Below are 22500 nucleotides of genomic sequence, written 5' to 3' on the forward strand. Positions count from 1 at the left end.
GCGTGCGCGAGATGCAGTATTGACATAACCGCAAGAGGCGCTTGTGTGAACGAATACACAGTGACACAGTGACACAGTGAGTACGTTTACATGCACACCATATTCCGGTTCGGGTCAATATTCCGGTTAAGGTAACTGCGCCGCAGCAACTAAAATATTCCGTTTACATGTTCCTTGGCATGTTCCCGTGTTTCGGCGCATTCCACTCTCTTACGTGATGCGACACTCAGCCACGGAGGCAGCAATACGCGTATATGCGTCTGGTCTGCCGGAAATACAGAAGAAGAAAAGGAAGCTGTCGCTATTTCTGTGTTTTCTCCCATCGATATCCTCCATGATATTTAAGTCTTTCATTAGCTGAAGGTGGACTGCAGTCTCCTGGCTCTTGCTGCCGTTCACCATGTCGTTCTCCCCGCTTGCAGTAACCATAGCAACAAAGACGCCCCAGGATTCCTTGTGAATCGAGCATGCACAGACGTAACTGAATATTCCAGTACGGGGCATTTTCAGATTAAGGTGTTTACATGGCACAGTATTCCGGTTGGAACAGGCACATGCCAGGGGTCTGATTCGGAATATTCTCCAACCCGGAATATGACCTCAATCGGGTTCGGTGCGTGTTTACATGACTCGTGCACAACTGGAATATTGAGGATATTCCGAATAATACAGGAATATGGTGTGCATGTAAACGTGGTCAGTGACGATGAGGTCAGAGGGTCAGAAGGCGATGGCGGAAAATTCTCTCGGACCCGGTCTCAAACTACCAACACCTTTCCGACAACACTTTGTTCCTCATCAGTTGCGTGCCTCGTCAGATGTGTTGATTGTCTACGTGTTTGATTGAGGGGCCGCACATACCACCTCTGATGGCGACGTTTTCGTTTCTGCTGCAATCTTAACAGAAGCAAAATGACGAGTCAAGCGTATCCATATTTGTTTACAATACCAGCATGCCATATCCGGGAAATACTGGCTTTTTCGCGATTTCCGGGTCCGATCTGCTGCTGTCTGCCCCCTAGTGGAGACCTCCAGTGTCATGCGTTTTGGACACGTTGTGCTGCAGCAGGTGTGTGAGCACTCACGAGGCGCACTGTGTATGCGTACGTCAGGTCATGCAGCAAGTATACTCCTACCTTTAGAGCTGATATGTGTTGGTCTGTTTAGTGGCTTAGCTTCATACAAAGACTGAGTTTTTCCGTAGTTGTCTGGATCAGCTAAAGACTAATATCAAGCTAAGACTTCCAGGACTTAGTTTCTCTGAGAAAATTGTGTCTGAATCCACCAGCCAGCTTTTGAACCAGCCTTTGAACCCATTTTTGGACCGATACAGGCTGCCCACTGTTACTCAGCACTTCAAGATTACAGTCATCATCAAATGGGCGTGCGGTTGTTGGAAACTTCATTTTCTGTGAGGCATGTAGGGCTGCACCCGGCACAGTCCAATCAGATTCAGCTGTTCAGTTCGATGATGATTCACTGATTCTTTTTTTTCTTTCTTTTTTTCTTTTTTTTTTGTTGTAATTTATAGTCTCCTGATGATGAGAAAATGCACTGGCACACGTTTCAGTGTTGATAAATCATCTTAATAATACTCAGAGCTCTTATAATCAATCATTGTCAAATGTGACAGGGTTGTGCAAACATATTTGAACGTTTAAAATTTAAGACAGCTGCATAAAGATTTGAATTGCAGCTTTGGCAGAAGAGTGAGCCAGCGTAGCTCCGTGGATGTTGCTGAAGCTCTGGCAACTGTTTTTTTTTTTTTTTTTTTAAACATGGAAATTAGGACAATTAAATTATGAAACAGCTTAGGCTTAAACAGACCTAAATCTTTTAGTGTTTTCATAGATTTCTTTTTTTCTTACAGTGACACACAGCACGCATATTTTCAACAGCAGCAATGCTCTTGAATTACCATAGAAACACTACAGGAGTACTATACGTAACATATTATGTGTGCATAATATGTTACCTTATAATATGCTTATTCAAGGAATTTAATTAATAGTTTTTATTTGAATCAGTTTTAGTGTCCCATGTACTAAATGCTGTTTCGGGGATATTCATTCACACTGATTTAAAACAGGAGTTTGCATCTTGTGTGCAGTAAATGCTGTTTTAAGGATTTTTAAAGCAGTGTTTTCATCTTTTTTTTTCCTGTACTGTATTTAAAGTTCGAGTTTAAGTTTAAAGTGTCTTTCACCTGCTGGTGAGCACTGGAGGAGAGGATGACGATGAAGAGCGACGTGGTGTTGGCCTCTTCTCTGTTGGACGGGTGAATTTGATTTTTCCCCTCGAAATTTACTTTTGGAAATATTAGAATTGTTTGGATTGATTGTTTTTTTGTGTGTATCTTTTGGTCCAAATTTTGTTTCACACCATAAATGTGTCGTTGTCTATTGTTAAAGTGAAGAGGACTTATGATTGGTCATCTCTGATCTCACTGTCCTTGACGTTTCTGACCCACAGGAACCAGAGAGGACATTCTTACACACCGGACAGGCATGAATTTGTAATGAACCTAATGAATTCAAGAATGAAGAATGTATGAATGAGTGAATTACGAAAGGCAGGGGAGGATGTAAAGAGTTTAAACTCACATCCTGCTACCAGAACTATGTCTCTCTCTCTCTCTCTGTCTGTTTTATTGTCTCTCCTTCACACATTTACATCTCCATACACAGCCTACACACAAGCACCAGCACTGTGCACCAGTTACTAATTCATACAAAAGCTGCTGCCTTTGTTTAAAAGATCAGAGATGGCCTGTTTCAGTGCTCACACACACCCTCAGTATAAGCAATGAGAATACAGAAAAGAAAAAAAAAAAATGTCAGAATGTCTCTCTATCTCCTCTTGTTTTTCAGAGGTTATCTTTAAATCAGTGTTTCATTGGAGGACGCAGAGCCATATGGACATAAAATCCCAGCCAACAAAATCTGGTCCCCGTAACACTGTGGACACATTTGTTTTTAGTCCTGTTTTTTAGCTGAATGCTCTTCCTTAAAACAGCAAGTTTTTCCTGACATAAAATTAATGTTACCGTTATGTTTCCAGAATGTTTTGGGAGGGTTAGCTGAACGTTTTAGGAAGATGGTAGGTCCTCCCTCATGTTCTGTAGATGTAAAGCAGCAAGTTTACCTCCTCCAACACAAGGCAATTTGCAATTTTCTAGATATGCCAGTTCTTAACCATGCCCACCGTCACACCCCCCTGTGGCCAGTCACTGTAAAAAGCTGTTCTGTGCTTCCTTGCCAACACTTTATCATTCCCAGGTCGTTAAATACCAAAGCAAACGCCAAAGCTGACGCCAAAGGCACCCTTCAGCATCAAGACAGGAGACATCGGGCTTTCAGGCTTTTATCCCGTGTCAGGGTCACGTGCAGGGGTGCCGCCAGGAATTTTGGGCCCCATGAAAAAAAAAAAAAAAAAAAAAAAATATATATATATATATATATATATATATATATATATATATATATATATATATATATATGGCATCGGCATCAGACGCCAAAGGGGCTGCAGTGTTCAAGTCTCATGATGTTGTGTGAAGCTGTTAGAAAATGACATGCATTTTTATGTGAAGCCACGCCCATTGCCACGCCCCACTTTGGCCACTCAATGAAAAATCAATTATTTCTTCTTTGGCCCATGATCAACCTTTCCACCAAGTTTCATATGAATCCCTTTGTAGGTTTTGAGATATCCTGCTAACAAACAAGCAAGCAAACAAACAAAAAGAATGAGGCAAAAACATAACCCCCATCCCACTCAACTTATAAGCCATCTAGTGTCATTTTAAACCTGAAAAAATATTGTTTTTTCTTCAAACAAGTGAGAAAAATCCGCCTTTGGGATTAAATACTGTAATCTCATTTGATTCCAGAGTCAATCAGCTTGTTTCAACAATGTGAAGTGTCATTTCCTTGATACCTTGTCTCAGAATATTTATACTTGTTCCTCTAAAAAAAATTCTGGGAAAATTGAAGATTAGTCTTCCTCCCAAATATTCTTCAGATGTTGAACCAGTGAGAGTGTCCAACATAAAAATAACACTGCGGTAATTTTTTCTGAGAGTTTTAGGAAGCTTTGAGTTTTGCACCTTAGCATTACTTAGAAGTTAAAATGGCACAATTTTCTGACATAATATTAATATTTCCCAGGATGTTCTGAGAAGGTTATGTTACAAAAATATTTGACTAATATTTGTTGAACGTTGTGGGAGGGTCACTCTTTATAATTATTAAAATTACCCATAAAAAGCACTATTTTATGTGGTCACTGGGTCATTTTGTGGAAAAGTTACTTTGCACAGAAATCATTTATGCACTGTGGGAACAGTGTGGGAAGGCTACCAACCTGGAAACACTTTGAGGAACATTTTTGTGTCACGCTTGAGTCTCTCTCTTTTTCTCCTTCTCTCGCTCGCTCACTCTGTCTCCCACTCCCTTTATCTCTCACTCAATTTTGTCAATTTCATTTTCAGTTTCTCGATGTGAAGCATGTGGCGCACGCTGAGCGAAACTGATGGATGGAGACATGAAGTGACAAAAGGAGGAGAATGAGGGACGGAGGGGAAAATGAGATCGGAAGAAATGAGAGGGGAGACAAAGGAATCAGGGGGTGTGTGATTTTGTGTCTTTGTGTGTGTGTGTGTGTGTGTGTGTTTCCGGCTGAATTCAAATGACACGCCGTCATAAAAGAGGGGCCGGCACATTCACCTGCTCTCTCCTTCAAAGCGCTCCTCTCTTCTCGGCCGTCCCCTGATTCCAGCTTTTGCTTTTTTGCTCTTTTGCTCTCTGCGTCCCCTTCCCTCTGCTCCTCGTCACCTTTATTGCTCTCTGAGGCTGCAGCACAATGGCTCCCAGAACTGCTTTCAATTCTGCCTTTCATTCATCTCTGTTGTTTCCCTCATATCACTTTTGCTGTGCCCCTCTATGCGCACCTTCTGTTTACTTTGCGTCTCCTCTCAATAAGCGGCTCTCTGGGATTTTCATCAGTTTTTCTCTCTCTAGCAATTAAGTTCCCACTCAGAACAACACTGCAAAAAAATGCCAATCTTAACAAGCCATTTAGTTTCATATTCAGAGTTAAAATGTTGTTTTTCTCCGAACAAATGAAAAACGTACAGTGGGATGAAATAATCCCACGTTTCCACTTGTTTCCAGAGCTTTCTTGATCTGAGTGTCATTTTCTCAACACCATTGGGCTGCCGTGTTTAACCAAAAAAAAAAAAAAAAAGCTGAAACCAGTGAAACTGCATTGGAAACAAGACGACATGTCTAAGACTAATGGCAGATTTTTTTTTTTTCACTTGCTTTAACAAAAACAAGACTTTTAGACTGAATATATGAAACTAAATTACTTCTTAAGATGGAAAATTAGACATTTTTTTGCAGCGTAGTGGCATTTAAAGATTGCATCTGTGCTTTAGCTCTAATTTAGCCCAGTTTTGGTCCAAGCAATAAATAAATAATTACATATCTAAGTTAAGTCCATATGCACAAGGTAATGCTTTATGCTTTTTGTCATATATCTCAGAGGAAGTACTTATCACAGACAACTTCTAAACAATTAATTTAAACCCTGTAATTTGTTGTTGTTGGTTAAAGTTACGGAAAAAGGTTAGATTTAGGCACTATGGTTATAATCGCGTAACATACATAATATTTGCAATAAAATGAACACCGCTGTCGCTTTATGCTGGACTAGAATACAGTTTAGTTGTGCAAGAATGGAATTATTAGGAGACAGGGCTGTTTAATTTTAAGCCCATTCTAGCCGAGTTTAACTTAAACATCTCTATATTTTAAATGTTTAATCAACCTGACATTGTTCAGAGGTTAATTTCACCTCATTTTTTAATTTATTTTGCTTGTCAAAAGGGCAAGGACCTGCATGATGGTGGGATTTTCCATTCGGTTCTTGTGCTAATAAAGTTTAGTTACTGTTTCGCTGTGGTGATTTGTTGGTGTTGTTGCATTGGTACATTACTTTTTCCAAGCGCATGTTTCTACACAATCCAAATTGCTTGTGGAGGTGTTTTTCTAGCTCATAGAAGATTCATTTCAAGTTTCCCGGTTTCCTAATGAGGTTGCCTGTCTCATTTTACAGCATTAGACTGATTTCCTGCAGGTGTTACAAATCGTTTGTCGGATTTCTTTGTTGCAGGTGAGCTCGGTCTTTTACTGAGGACGCAACATTAACACACAGCGGGCTTTGCTAAGTGTTAAACGTTAAGCTGTAGCTGTGAGATGTTTCTTAAATGAAACGTGGTGAGATGTTTCTTTAATGAAGCATCTCACTACAGATGGGGGGAAAAAAAATACTGCCTTAAAAACTTGCCAAACTTCCTTCCAGACATTCACACTCATACGCACACACACTCCCACAAAAACATTCACAGCCGCCCACACACATGCACACAAAGTGCATGCAGCCCTCACAGGTACAGTCAACCTTTAAAAAAAAAGGGAGAGAGAGAGAGAGAGAGTCAGACAAACCAAGCCAAATCTGAGTCTGTGACCCAGATCCTCCACTGTTGAGGCACTGAAATAACACACACACACACACACACACACACACAAATAAAAGTACACACACACATTAACACAAGTGTGCGGGGGGGTTTTCAAGTCGAAAGATAGAGATAATGAGAGACAGAAGGCGAGAAACAGTAAGAAGTAAGACGACGGCAGCACATCCTGAAGGAAAGTAACAGTTGAAGAGAGATATTTTGAGTTGAAATAACCTCATTTCTCTCTGCAGCTCCCGTCGTAACCAGCTAACCAGCCCTCGCTTGCTCCTCCAAAAAACTTGACGCTTATTAATCACTTCCCTGTGTTGTCATGGCGGCTCGACTTTGGTGATGTGTTATAAACCGCCCTGGCGATGTCATTCAGTTTTTGACAGTCTTGCCAATAAGACATTGTTGCCAAAGACAGACAGACAGACAGACAGACAGGGAGCGGAGGTAGATTTTTTGGCAAGGATGGAGGGTAAAAGAGGATTTGAGAGGAGATACAGAAGAGAGAAACAAGAGAAAATGGTGAATTTGTTGGGGAGAAAAAAAAAAAAAGAACATAGAAAGGAAAAAAAAAATCCTAGTTGCAGCGTTCATTCTGCTGTCACTGCAGAGCCAGGACGAAAACAATTTCCTCGCGTGCTTTGTGTTGTGAAGCAACTCGGCGCTTCCTTACCAATCAGCGCTCATTAACCACAGCGAGGTTTTTTTTTTAACTCGGGGAGGGTTAGCGAGCGCAGCAGCCGCAGGTTAACAGACAGGCAATCGTGACGAGGAAGAGGTCTCTCGCTGAAAAACGCAAATTATCCGGGTTTCTACAGACGCACGAGGGTGAGAGACTAGAGTCACTTAGAGCTCAGCACAGCCCATTATCTACAGACAAACACACACACACACACACACTCACTCACACACACACTCACACATCGTCCCACATAGCTGCACAAGATGAAGAGAGCCAGCCAAAAATTTCATCCTGATTTACTGGAGTACAATCATTTGTGCAAACTGAAACCTCTCGCTCGTGACTGAGCGGCTCCGTGCTCAACACTGTGATAATGTCCCTGCTTTGTTAGTTTCTGTTTGAGGCTTTGAATGAAGCTCTTTAGCCTGTGCAGCTTACAGGAACAGCTGGTATCAATAGGACGCCTTATGATCGTGTGTACTATGATGCAGTGAAATCCTTACTTGTGTCTTATTTTGTTTTGGCAAACAACAGAAGAGTCTCTTTGTGCAACGAGACTTTTTTTTGTTTGTTTGTTTGTCAGAAGGACTTTCATCTGTTTTTGCACATGAAGTCTTCCGTTGCCGTGAAAAGACGTTGGATCCATGCTCCCACATTGGTTATTAATCACAAACGGATGTGGCATTTGGACATCGGTGTCCATCGGGCATGTTGTGTCGCGAACACCTTCATCCAGCCGGGTTTCGGTGAGCGAGCAGAGCGCAGATCAACGTCTTGTTCAAGGATGTTTTAGCAAGACACGGGGTTGGGGCAGGGATCGAGCCTGTGACCTTTACATGACAGGAAGAAAACTCCCCATGGCGCTTAAAAAATTACCTTTCTGAAATGCAGTTTTCGATATTTGTGTGTACTTTTGGTGTTCTGTGTTGGTGGTTCTCATACCTCATGCCTTTCTTCAAGATGCGTATTCCAAGGCACATAGTCTACACAGTGTGTACTTGCTCATACATAAAGAATATGATAGTATTTCATATGTATAATGCTTACCAGGCCTATTACTTACCACTTACGAATAATAAATACCTGATTGAATTGCATGCTTTTCTTTCGCAAGTGTAAATAAAACACTTCACAGCATAAAAATATGAACTCCTCAATCAGTTATTGATCTATCAATCAGTCAGTCAATCAATCAATCAATCAATCAATCAACCAGTCTTTCAGTGTATAATTGCAATGGGCTGTTTGTGGTGGTGCCTCTTTTTAAAAAAATGTCTCCATGTTTCCTGCAGCTGATCTCCTTCAGCAGAATTGATTGAAGACACTGTTATGCTTCTATTTTGTTCTAAATTGTTTGTTTGGTGTTCAGTTCTTTTTTTATTACAGTGAAAATGTTATTAATAATTTGAGGATTCATGTTTACGGCGTAATTCCACCACACGTGGTTCTGCCCAGCGTACCTGTCCCTCAGCTTCTTTGGTCCAGACTGTCTAAACGTTTTGCAAACTTTGGGCTACTCTGTCAGATGTACATACTCCAAAGAGACAAAAATTTGGTGCATACCATTTATTATCAAACAAACATATTATTTCAGACTAGGATGTCCATTAAACCGGATAAAAACGTAGCTAAATCCATTACATGACTGCATTTGCAAAACTCTCATGTCATCTTGATGTTTTCATGTTTTTAAGAAAGATGGTTCTCTTTATCTCAACTAAACAAATGAATTGTTTTTGCTTTTAGATTATTTTTTATCACTTTGCTTCAGTGTTTTGGCGCTGTGCAACAACACCAAATTAAGAACAGCGACAGGAAGCAAAACAAGGGTATTTTTTTTATTTGCTCATGAGAAAAATGCTCTTTACAGATCCATTTTTTTTTTTTACCTCTGCTAATAATGGTGACACGATTTGAACCCTTTGACAGATAAGATGTCATTGATGAGCCATCAGCTCCTTGCACTGGATGCTATTGGATCATATCTGACATTCAAACTCCTCCGCTGCAGCCTGACGCAGCAGTCTGTGTGGGAGCAGGACTGGCCAGGAATCATTGATTACCTTGGAGGCTGAAATAACAATCACAAGAAAAAAAAAAAAAAACACACACACACACACTTATATAGATTTTTACTGCTACATTGATACATTTGAGCAGTTTATTACGGAAGTGAGCCCTCAGACACAAAGCAGCAGCACAACACTGAAAAATTAAAAGAACCTAGGAGGGGGCGAAAAGTCAGAGCCTGTCTAAGCCATCTGCCATCACAACATGTTAGGAAATATAGATTTTTGGATACAATTTTCCAGCACACCTGTTCGCATTTTCCCCCTGAGGACTGACAAACCGCTATTGTCCAGACACTTGAGGTTAAAAAAAAAAAAAAAAAAAAAAAAGATGGCAGGTAAGGCTTCAAGCACACTGCAACGGAGTGGAGTTGATGTATTTTTGTTGACAGAGCGCTGGTTGGATGATGACGACTGTGATGATTATTTCAGCGCTGTAGTAACTTCACCTTGCTGCTATAGCTGCCGTGGGGCTGGACCACCGCTGCTCTGGTTTGTGTATTTGTTTTAGTAAAAAAAAAAAAAATAAATAAATAAATAAATAAAAGCAGTTCTCGGTGAGTCCTGTGCTTGTTTTGGCTCTTACAAGCAACACGATTAACTAGTACTGTACCCTTCACATATGATTCATTTGTTTACTTATCATCCAAAACAGAGTCTAAGACGTTTCTGAGCTTTACCCTCAACATCTGGTGAATATTCTTCCCTTAAAATGAAAGGAAATGTCTTTGTTTTTTATTTTTATTTTTTTGCCAATGCATTGAGCCGGCAAAATTGCAGCCTGGAGACCAACCTCAACTGACTGATGACCACTTTTGGGGGTAACGTGTTACTGTAATCACATTACAATCGTCTGCAATGCAGTAATACAATACCTTACTGTTCCTAAATTTAGTAATATCATTATAGTTGCTAGAGCTGTGTGCAGACTGTTTGTATTTGTATTTGTTTTGGGGGAAGATAACTCAAATTCAAAAAAAAAAAAAAGGGTGTGGCTCAAACTGGAAGTGTTTATTATTATTATTATTATCATTATTATTATTATTATTATTACATTTTAACAACAAAGAAATATAAAATGACTGAAATCCCTGCTCATTCAAACTCTATAGGTTTATTTAACCCACTCTAATGACTCTGCATTCTGCAAATCAAAAGAAATCTCGCTGTGAAAAAAATGTGGCGGACTTCTGTCTCTGTCGCTGACCGACGTCTGAGTGAACGCCAGTCGCTGGAGTTTCCCAGCATGCTTTTGGGCAACACCCATCCATGTGACCCTGTTTACTCCCTTAGTTTGTATGTGTGTTGTTGATCATGAGCTCTTTGTGTTGTATTATTAAATTTAAGGATGGTTTTACATCATCTGTGCACTGTGGCTGTTATTGTCTATTCTCTTTGTGTAGCTCCATCCACTATATAATTCTTTATATATTGTCTAGACCTGTGCTGCTCCAAACTCTTTTATTTAAAAGACAACCAAAGCAGCATAAACGCAAACTGCAAAGATGTTACATGGATTCTATAAAGCCGAATATTTCGAAATATTTCTGGAAGGGCAATTTATTGGACAAAAAGCCGTTACTTGCCGAATATGGATTCAGGTGCATCTCTATCAGTTACAAATCAAACAACTGCATTATTACCTGCATTACATTATTATATTCTTCAGTTATCTGCATAATAGAAAAAATAGGAAAAAACAGTCTAACAGTCGCCTGATTTCTCGCGAGTCGTTTGGCTCGAGTTCGGGCAGAAGAGAGGACAAAATGATGAGTTGATGAGTGGAGATGTGCACATTACGGAGAATTTGTTGCACGAAAGGAGAAGACTGCGACGGTAAAAGTGCAAACTGCGGCCGGGCCAGAAACAGCTCTGCACCGCGGTGAACACAACATCAAACGGACTGGCTGTGCTGCCGGCTGCGTGGTGTTACTTTATTAAAGAGCAGAGAAGAAATATCTTGTGTATGTCCTTCATATTAGGATGGGGATTTGTGCCGATGCGTGGGCAGATGTAAGGTTTTAGGTTGTATTGTTAACTGACAATTGCGTGGCAGTGCATCTCAGGCAATGTTGCGGAGTAATGCATGAGTAATGTAACAAGTAGTGTTAGTAGGGAGGAACTAAGTGAAGTAATGCATTACTTTAAAAAAAAAAAAAAAGGAACGAGTAATGTGTACTGCATTATTTCTTTTGATTAACGACTCCAACACTGCGGATGATAACGTTAAGTGGGTCATTTTAGGAGAGAAACTCAAAAGCCCCTGCTGTGTTGCAAAATTTAAAATAACACTGGCTTTCTACAGATAAATCATAAGTCACACATCTCCCTCCTCTCGCCTTCAGTAAAGAGAGTCAGTATCAAAACCTTCAAAAGTCACCATCTTCCCCATGGCGTTTAATGATATCAGGCTGCAAAAATACCACGAGAGTTTTATAGCTGCAAAGGTTTTATCATCACATCTATAATAGGGTTATTGGTTTGCTTTCTTAATGTTAATGTATAATATAATTTTGGTGATTAGAAGGCAAAGTGAGATTTCTTTTTAACATTTTAAGTGATAAATGTTCAAAAATCTGCTCAGTAAAAGTTACCGAGTTGATTTTTAGAGATAAAAACTTTGGAAGGGTGCTTTTCTAATGCAATTCTAAAAATATGATATTACAAAGTTCAAAATATAGTTGTTGTTTTTTTTTTCATTGCAAATTTGGATATTACAAAATTAAGTAAACCAACAAGGTATAGCCTGATTTACTATTCTCATGTCTGTTGACTGTGACGCTCAAGTCTCAGACGATTTTAGAGAGTCGACAAAGTTTGTAATGGATGTGACTTAAATCGTGGCGAAGTGAGATACATAAACAAAAAAAGTCCTTGAGCAAAAGTAAAATGACTGACTTCAAAAACTACGAGCACACAAAGGGACCTCTCAGTTGCTGCAGTATGAGAAAATGTGTCACTTGCACCCCTGCAGTGATACCATTTGGTTCAATGGGATGAACATGAATTGGATTATTATTTACTTGTTATTTGATCAGAGCTGTAGTGATTGTTGATGAGGTGGATATACTGCACTGTTACGCAAATGGATAGATCACTATTTAAGTGATGGGCATATCTGTGTATACCTTGCGCTACACCACTGATTATGACATATCAACATAAAAAAAAACCCTCATAATTAGTGAAGTGACACTGATTTCAACCATGTCAATGATCTCCTCAGTCTAATTCACAGCCTGCAAAAAATGACTAAAACAAACACGTGTCCATCTGCTCCTCTGCCGGCTTCTTTGTTCCTTCTGGGACGAAGCGAAACTATCAAGGCTAAACGTTATTCTCACCGGGTTACTTCTGCACGCCAGCTGTACCCATAATGCCTCTGACTCCTTTCCTGCGACACTGCCTTAATGAAGAAGAGCAACAGTCACAGCAGCAACAACAACAACAACAACAACAACAACAGAAGCAACAGCAGCAACAGCTGTCAGAGTAAAAAAAAAAAAGAAGATACAGCAGTTACAACAGGAACATAACAAGAGTCTAGCATGGCTAATTATGATCCCTCGCACTGTCTCTTGCTTTGAAGTAACACACACACACACACACACACACACACAGAGAGAGAGAGAGAGAGAGAGAGAGAAGAATTAGTATCATCTATGTTTCTCCTTTTGGCCAAAACCATTATGACAACTGGCTCCAATGACCCATAGCCTGCCAGACACTTACTCCACTGGGGGTCTTTATATGTGTGTGTGTGTGTGTGTGTAGCTTGGCTGCCAGACTCCTCGTGTCCAGTTTCCTTGTGATGCTCCCTATTCCAGCCATCGCTTATTAGGCCAGCTGCCAGCCATTACAACTGCATTCAGGGGGAGGAAGTAAAAAACAACAGCACTTTACAGATCTACCGCACCGACGTCCCGAGCAGCAGAGGGGGACGAGGGAGCGGGCTGATGTGATTTTCGGCTGGTATAAAATTGTGTTTTTTCAGAGGACGGCCTATTTGATCGTCTCTCTGAATCCCCCGGTGAGGTTAAGTTAGAGAACAGACACCGACACGAGGCAGGAGGCGAGCAGTGGAATCCGAATCTGCCCTCGCTCAAGTACGTGTGTGTGTGTGTGTGTGTGTGAGTTTATGCGGATGTGTGCGCCTAGGTGTGTGTTTGTTGTGTGTCTGTGTGAGTGTTTTGTGCGTTCATGCACTTGGGTTTACGTGTGCGCACATGTGTGTGTGTGTTTGTGTGTGTGTGTGTGTGTGGGTGTCCCAGTGAGGTAAAGTTACACAACAAAAGAGAACACAAGGTAGGAAGTAAGCAGTGGAATTCAAATCTGCCCTCAATGTGGTGTGTGTGTTTGTGTGTGTGTGTGTGTGTGTGTGAGTGTGTGTCACATTGAGGTAAACTTATACACAGTACAGAAGACAAGGCAGGAAACAAGCAGCGGAATCAGAGTCTGCCCTGGCTGTGTGTGTATGTGAGTGTGTGTGTGTGTGTGTGTGTGTGTGTGTGTGTGTGTGTGTGCAAACAGAAGAGTGTGTTTCCATTTGTACTGTTAGCATACATTTGTACCAATTTTTTTAAACACTTGACGCCATTTTCCATGTTAATGAGCCATCTTAAAGACAAGACAATAAACCAATAACAATAAATATCACAATGAATTTTGGGGAATGTAAATGCGAAAGCTGCTCAGTAGGATGCAGCAAAATTTCAGTTTAGTTATATCCCACGACTGATCCAGCCAATCATGTGGCAGGAACAGAGCAAGCAGCGAGGAGAGACACACATGACAGGAACATAGCAACCGCACAACGGATTGCTTTGGCCAGCAGAGGGAGGTTAGCGCAACGAGAGTCCCTCAAGGGTCAAGCAAAAGCAAAGGAGACAAAGGACGCAGAAATATTTTCATTTTAAAATCAGAATTCCCAGTACCGGGCATCAGGTTCTGTCGACGGTCTTGGTCTCATGGTTTCACACTAAAGGGGCTTTCACATAGGACGCGGTTTGGGCGGCGCGCAGCGCTGGGTACAGCGCTGGGTGCCGCGCAGACTGGCGCAGAGTGGGCGCTGAGTACGGCGCTGAGTAGGGCGCACGCATGCGCGTTGTGCACGTATTTGGCGATGGTTGCTATGAGACCGATACAGACGCTGAGAAGTAGTTTTCCGTTCCGGCACACTTTTCTCTGGCGGACAGCACAGCAGCTTCGGATACACCATGTACCTGTCACCAAGTAAAAGATCAGCTCTGGCAGCAGTTCTTCTGAGGAGGACGAGGTGGAGGAGAAGACGAGCAGCAGCAAGAAGAGTTACCTGTTGTGTGTGTGACTTCACATGGGATTTTATAATAAATATAGCCTATGACTATACTGCATTGTCTTTTCAAGAGTAGTGCATATCGCATGATGTCAATCATCTAGGTTTCTAAATACATACACCTCCTGTCCGTTTAGAAAATAATTTGCTTCAGTTTACAACAGTATTGGTGTTTAATTGCAGAAAAAAGAAAAAAAAAATCGGCTATTGTGGAAAGAAAAAACATCATATCACTGACAATTTTTAAACACACCTGGTACTCCTAAACTGTGGGATATTTCTCTCCATGCCTGGGCTTTTTTGACAATATCACGGTATGCCTGCAGTCTATTGTCCCACAGCTCTGGACGCAGAGAGACAGCCACGATGATGCTCTCCTCCATTTTTCTTATGCCTTTCTGCCAAAATCCGCCAATTTTTTCCGATTCCACTATTCTCTCCTATTGGGTGCGCCGAGGTGACGTCACAGGGCGCAGCGCCCAAGTTGAAATTTTCCAACTTGGGTGCAGCGCCATGACCCGCGGTACCGCGCTGTCCAGCGGCAGCGCTCTGCTCTGCGCTGCGCCCTCCTCGGCGCAGAGCAGAGCACCGTGGCACCCAGCGACCACATACACAATGAATGGCTACGCCGCCGAGGTCGGCGCTGAGTGCCCGCTATGTGAAAGCCCCTTAACTCTGAACCTCGGTCGGAGCGTGTTGTTCCTCAGGTTTAGGTTATTTTCCTCTGCTGTTTAAATTGTTCATACTTCTATTTTTTTTTTATAATCCTTGTTTATAGTGTTTATATTGCTTACTGCTATTTATCATGTGTATACTGTATATTTCTTCTAAATTTGCACACTGACCTACATCTATGCACATTTTATACACCCATGCACACGTTTTTTTTTTTTGCACATAGCTTTTTGCACACTGGGTTGTACTTAGATCTTATTCTGTTGTACTCAGATCTTATTCTGTTGTACTTAGATCTTATTCTTTATTTTTTATTTTTTAGTTTATTTTATTTATTTATTTAATCTGTAATCTGTGGATACTGCTGAAAAACTGTGAATTTCCTGCGGGATGAATAAAGTATCTATCTATCTATCTATCTATCTATCTATCATACTTTGTTGCGTGTGCCACAAGCAGTCATTCTCCCTCATCTCCTGATATGTTTTGGGTATGACAGCGTTTTCAGCTTGCTAGAAAAAGACAAACATGAGTTGAAAACAGCGACAAACTGCACACGGTTACTTTATTTATCATAACATAGACGTACGGGTATTCAATCTTGTTTAGTTTTTGAATATTCTGCGACTTCCGGATGCGCCCGAGTGGACCTCAGGTGTGTCCAACCTGCCTGATTGGATATATTCCTGCACAGATATGTTCCAGTGTATGTATTGATTGTGTCCACGCCTCACTTTGGTCTGACCTCAGTACGAGCCGGGCGTCCTGACGTGATCGGCACTGAAACGACAATCTGACAAGAGTAAAGAGAATAAATCTACTTTTGAATGTGACATTAAGACTGAACTGATTCATATCAAAATGACCCATAATTATTGATACTGACTGTATAACATTTATTGTGATAATCTTTTAATGTGGTGCTATTTTTTTTTTTTTTTTGCTGTATTAATAAACCCTAAATTGGTGCCATCAATGCTTCTGAGAAATTGAAAAACAGGGTATTGTCTGACATTTCAAGTGTGCCAAAACCGAGCCTTCTTTGAACAGCATGTGTGCATGTGTGTGTGTGTGTGTGTGTGTGTGTGTGTGTGTGTGTGCCTGCAGGTGTGTGTGGTGTTCATGGTGGACCATAGACAAGGAGGTAAAGAGGGTCAGCCTCTTCCATCTGGCATGAGGACTCTCACTCGCCCCTTTCTCTCTCTCTCCCTCCCTCCCTTCTCTCTTTCTCTCTCACTCTCTCTCTCTCTCTCTTTCAGGTTTCTCCTCATAGCTGTAGTCTTTGCTTTCCAACTGCCCGACAGTCTGTGCGCTGTGTCTTGGGATGACAGTGGCTGTTGGGTTTTTTTTTGACGACGCTTTCCTCTCAGGAAATTTGGTATTTTGCTTCAGAATATCCCAGCGCTGTTGTTCCCTTCCGACATGACAGCAGTTTGCCTAATTAGGAGCGCAGGTACACGACAAATCAAAACAGAGTGGAAGTGGAATTTTTCCTCATGCTGTGCCAGAGGAATTCGAGTTCCACATGTTTCTCTTGATTCACGTTCCCTCTATTACCACCACAGCACAGTGTAGTCATTCCAGACTAGCGAGACAGAAATACATACATAAAACAAAAAATTCAAGGTCAAATACACCAAATTTGACTCTCTGCAAATTGTGGCCCATTTTTTCCAAGGCTCTTCAGGCTTAAAGGTGCACCATGCAAAATTGAAGATGAACTAAAATGAGTATATTGCAGGTTCAACGAACAAAAAGTGTGGTAACACTTTACAATAAGAGTACAACAATTAACGTTAGTTAACGTTAGTTAATGCCATAATGGTTAATTAATAATAATAATAATAAAATTTATTTGTAATGCACTTTACATTTAACAATCTCAAAGTGCTACAGAGGAGAAAGAAGAAAGATTAAAGGATCAGTAAAATGTTAAAAGGATTAAGAGAACGATAAAGTATTAAAAGGAGAATTGGGCAGACACTAACAAACACTAACTGTTAGTTAATGATTATTATGGCATTTACTAATGTTAATAATATCTACAATAACCCTTAAATAACATATAAATTAATACCTTAGCATGAACAGCATTAGTACATGATTCTTAGACACATTAGTTAACAGGTTAGTTAATGTTACTTAATGTTTATTACCTGTTACTAAATGTTTATTACCTGTTACTTAATGTTTATTACCTGTTACTTAATGTTTATTACGGTATTAACTAATGTTAATACCGTAATGTTAATGTTAATGTTTAATGTTAATGTTAATTGTTGTACTCTTATTGTAAAGTGTTATCAAAAGTGTGGAATAGACACATCATTTACAAGTGAATCAGGCCGATTTGTGTGGTGAAATAATTTTTGTCATTTGAGTCTAAACAGTGTTCACTTCAATTGAGCTCTAGTAATTTTGCACAGTGCACCGATAAAGCTGCAAGAATCAATCAAGGAACGATTTAAGTCAGGACTGTTTGGACTCATCTGACAAATTCAGGGAATATGCATGGCATTGTTTTGGTTCCTTAGTTCAGTTTTAACGTAAAGGTGCAAGTAAAAAAAAAAAAAAAAAAAAAAAAAAAAAGTACAATGTGGGGTGCGCAGCAAAGTCCGTAACCAGTCTCTATTGTCCCGGTGCAGCTTCCATGCCACGTCACAAACATTGCCACTGCTTTCCTGTGTTTCCTCGGCTTCCTCCAGGTGTGCCGAGTCAGCATACTAACTGGGAGTTAACCCAACCCCTTATATGAGCATCACCCTCACCCTGTCTCTTAGCTCCACCCCTAGCTCCACATCTACCACTAACACATTTACAGCATAATTCAGTGTGTATCGCAACAGTAGGGTTCAGTCCTGTTGCCAAACTTTATTTTGGAACTGGAGTCTAAGTGAGCAAAACACCTTGGATTTGTTAATCCCCTAGTTGAACAAATCTGCTCCTCAAATCCTCGCTCCCTCCTAATGAGGCCATATGCTTTTCTCCTGTGATGGCCGGGCTGCTCCCCCCAGTTCTGCCTGCAGGAGGAAGGCCATGTCCTCCAGCCACTGTTGCATCAGTATAGCCGCCATGAGGACAGAGTAGATACTTTATTCTCTTTAAATACTGATCTGAAATGCACCCATTAACTTGCATTAACCTGCAGTTTGTTTTTCACAGCTTACACCAATCAAGACAATGGCCCTCCTAAAAGCTCCTGGACCTCAGATTTTAGTGCCACCTCCTGAGCAGGGACTAAATCAGGTCCCAGGAATCAGATCATTGCCAGTGGAAACACTTTCAGAGCCGATGAACTGCCTACACCAAGCGACACACACCACTAAGTTCTTGTAAAGGGCCATTATCCAATCAGCGTCAACTAAAGGTTTACTGTGTTTTTGATATTTATCATGTTTGGTCTTTGTCATTTTCCCTTAAGAAATAATGTAAATAGCTTAAATTTTTGTGGATTTGAAAGGATTTGGTTTCGACACTGAATTCAGATCGAACTGGATGCTTTGAAACACAAACCCTTGACACCAGAAAAGCAGATTTCAGTTCTTGCTTATCTTCCTACCGACGTGATTTCATTCAAGAATGACAGGGTAGAAAGAGAGACTTATTACCTCCTTCCCAGTTCTGCAGAACATTTATTTGACAGACAAGAGGATCTAACTTCGGGGTTAATGGTAAGCTCTGAAAGTGCATTCGATCCGTCACGACTATAAACCAGCAGTTTTAATATCACTGCAGTTTTTAGCTTGCAAAGAAAATCCACATCCTGAATTGATGGGATTGCCAGAGCGGTGACCCAAACCTGCTTTTTTCTCAACAAAGTGTCACAATTTTGGACTCAACCCTCATCCTTTTTTAAAAGGCAGCTATTCTAGCCCGTGTATTCTTGGCCATTTTCGTTTTTTACTTCATGAAAGGTTTTTTGTTCAGAAATAAAAACAGGAAAAAAAAAGAAAGAAAGAAAGAAAATTGCCTCAGTAAAATGTAAAACCAATTTTCATCCCAAAACGAGATACCCACTATTTGAAAGCGGTGTCACTTGAGGCCAGTTTTCAACAGATGCATTTTTGACCCAGTTTTCACACTTGTGTGTGTTGGACAGGACGGGCTGGATGGGAGCCACGCTGCATTTTGTTCTGCTCTGTTGTTTTTCCTAATCTATTTTTCCCGGGTTCACCTGCAACTGTGAAGCATGCAAATACACCATTTTGCCACTTTGACTTGTGGGTACATCTATCCACCATATAGACAGAGAAATGCGGTATATTTATTATGCAAATGTTCCTCCCAGTCGCTCTGCAACTCAGTTTGTCATGCACTTCCTGTCAACTCTGCTCTGTGCCTGTAAGGAAAATCTTTCGTGTGCCAAGGATTAAGCCACTGACAGAAACAAAAGAATGGAAAAATGAAAAGAAAAAACATATTGTGCAGTTGACACACGGCTCACTCATAAGTGGAGGAAAGATAAAAGTCTGGCAGCCGTTTCTCTGCTGTAAGTGATGCTGGTGAAGATTACATCTGCGACCCCGGCGTGACGTGACTGCCCCAGAGCCTGTGAACACTCACATTTTATCCTCTGAAATGAATCATCACACCAAAGGAGTCTGAGTCCAAGTCCCTTTTTTTTTTGACAAAGCGGTAGCAGTTTCACAGCCTGGATCGTCTACTAGATAAATCTATAGAGATACTGAGTGATGAACTTCTTTCAGCACCGACAGTCTGTATAGTTTGTTGGAACCACATAGATCCTCACAGTGAACTTCATGACAGCAAATATTATCAGATAGGGTGACAACATTTTTCAACTAGGGGATCACTCTTTTTTTTTTTTTTTTTTTTTTTTTTTTGGCTTGAAAATATCTTTATCCTCCAATCTATGCGCTGCTCTTTTTGTCTGTAAGTCACGAGCTTATTCTGCTCACGCCCGAGTTTCACGCCGCCTGTGTCCAGATCCATTTAACCACCGCGAGGTGATAAGGGAGATACCCGCAATCGCTGACTGACATGGTTTATCGCTCAGGCACAGGGGGGGAGAGGGTGGAGGGCGAGCAGAGAGGAAAGAGAGAGGCGCTGAGAGGAGCTGAGACGGTGGACGAGGGGCGAGGGAGACGGGACAGGCCAGAGATAAACGAGAGAGGAGATGACTGGGAGGAGCAGAATAAATGAGAGGAGGAAGCATAAAAGGGAATAAAAGAGATCCCCGATGAAGTTAAAATAATAATCTGCTCCATTTTCATAGAAATAAACGTCAGATCGATATAACAACCAACTTGTCCAAACTTGGTCTTGTTATTAAAATGCATTACTCTCTCTCTCTCTCTCTCTCTCTCTCTCTCTCTCTCCCTCTCTCTCTCTCTCTCTCCCTCTCTCTCTCTCTCTCATATTGGCAGTCAAGCAGAAATTAAAGGCACCACTTTCCATGACCTCCTGCCTCCTTTATTTGATGGGTTTCAGCTACTTCCCTGACAGAGCCTCTTATCCCTGCTACTTCTGACTTCCTTAATAGTTTATAATTAATGTTTTACTTGCTTTTTGGGAGGTCTTGCGTTTGTTTTATATATTTTGTCTGTATTTTTTATTTTATTTTATTTTATTTTTTTTATTGCTGCAAGACAAATTGCACCTTGAGGATAATAAAGGCTCTACTCTAGCTGCTCACTTTTTTTTTTCTTCAGTGATGAAATAAATTTGTGCTTCCTGTGGTATAACTGTCAGGGTTTTTTTGGGGGGGGGGGGGGGGTCATCTTCACAGATTTTGAAATGATTCCAGATGCTAGAAGAGCCTTTAGCCATTGCTAAGGGTATGGTTTATGGTCACACATGGCTTTTTCTTCTCAGCTGGCACCATCAACAGAAAAAAAAAAAAAAAAAAAAAAAACGTGACGGTGATATTGGAGACGTGTTGTAACCATAACAACCAGAGTTCTGTAGTTTTAGAAATTGAAGATGTCCAGAGAAAGTCCAGTGAACAGCCAACAGCAAACACACAGTCGGCACTTCCCCATGTTGGTAGTCGTTGCAATGGGAAACCACAAGCACCCGAGAGTAACCTTTTCCTCACATTGTGATTGGTCAGCTGATAAAACACTGGATGACATCACAGACTGCACTCCCGTTTTTGTGTAAACATCATATCCCGGTGTTAGAAACCTGGATAAGCCCTTATCCCAGTTTTGAGAAACCCCAATCATGCTCGCTGGTCTTCTCCTAAAGAAACCAGGATACTGTAGCATGGTTTCTCACACCACTCAGAGTGGAGGACATGTTTGGCATTTCCTGTCTCTCTCTCTCTCACTCTCTCTCTCTCTCTCTCCTCTCCTCTCATTGCTGGCCATTAGGTGGATAAGCCAAATCTGCAACACGATGTTGGCTTTTAACAGTGCTGAGCCCGCTATAAGCCAAAGTGGTCTCATTTTCAATAGTCCCAGTCAAATCAATTTAACAGCTAAAGAGCAATATCAGATTAACAATTTCAAAACTGCTGATTTGTGTTGTAAACATCACAGGCACCTGTGCAGACAGCATGCATTAATCAGTAACCGGGATAGAAATATTACTATTTATACAACCAGTTTCTAGGCGTTTCATCTCGAACATGATCAAAACCGGGAAAAGACTCTTAACCGGGATACTCAAGTCTATAAATGCAGTCACTGACCATTTTTCTGAAATCCTTAGGACATTTTTTTGTGAACGACAGCTTTCAGGCATGTCACAGCGCCTCCTAAAGGATTCCATGTAAAAACAGGACAACAGCAGCTGAGAAATACCATGTTTGAACACAACCTAAGTGCGCAACATGTGACAGCATCACTGTGTGTTCGTGCTGTGCAGCTCTGCGATGAATCTGTCTGAGAGGAACTGATTCATGTTGATGCCTTATTACTAACGTTCCTGGGATATTTTCGGAGTGGTAATAAGTATTCTGAAAAAGAGAAAGAAAGAAAAAACAAAACAAGGATCTTAAAGTTTACCACTTCAACTCATAAGGCATGGCAGGCAATGAAATCCACCATGCCTTTGCCGTAGTTGAGTGTGTATGTGTACGTGCGCTTACGTAAAGCTAATTAGTTTTCCATCGCAATCCCATCGATCCAACATCGCAGTGAGAAGAGTCTATTTTTTCCCCGCCTAATGAAAGGAACTCCTGAAAGTGGAATTAGAGATAGGGCTGTTGTCGGTGGCGCGCAGGTAAAGTTACGCGGCGCCATCGAAGCCGGTTTAGAGGCAG

The sequence above is a fragment of the Myripristis murdjan genome, chromosome 1 (genome assembly GCF_902150065.1).
Source record: "Myripristis murdjan chromosome 1, fMyrMur1.1, whole genome shotgun sequence".
Taxonomy (NCBI): domain Eukaryota; kingdom Metazoa; phylum Chordata; class Actinopteri; order Holocentriformes; family Holocentridae; genus Myripristis; species Myripristis murdjan.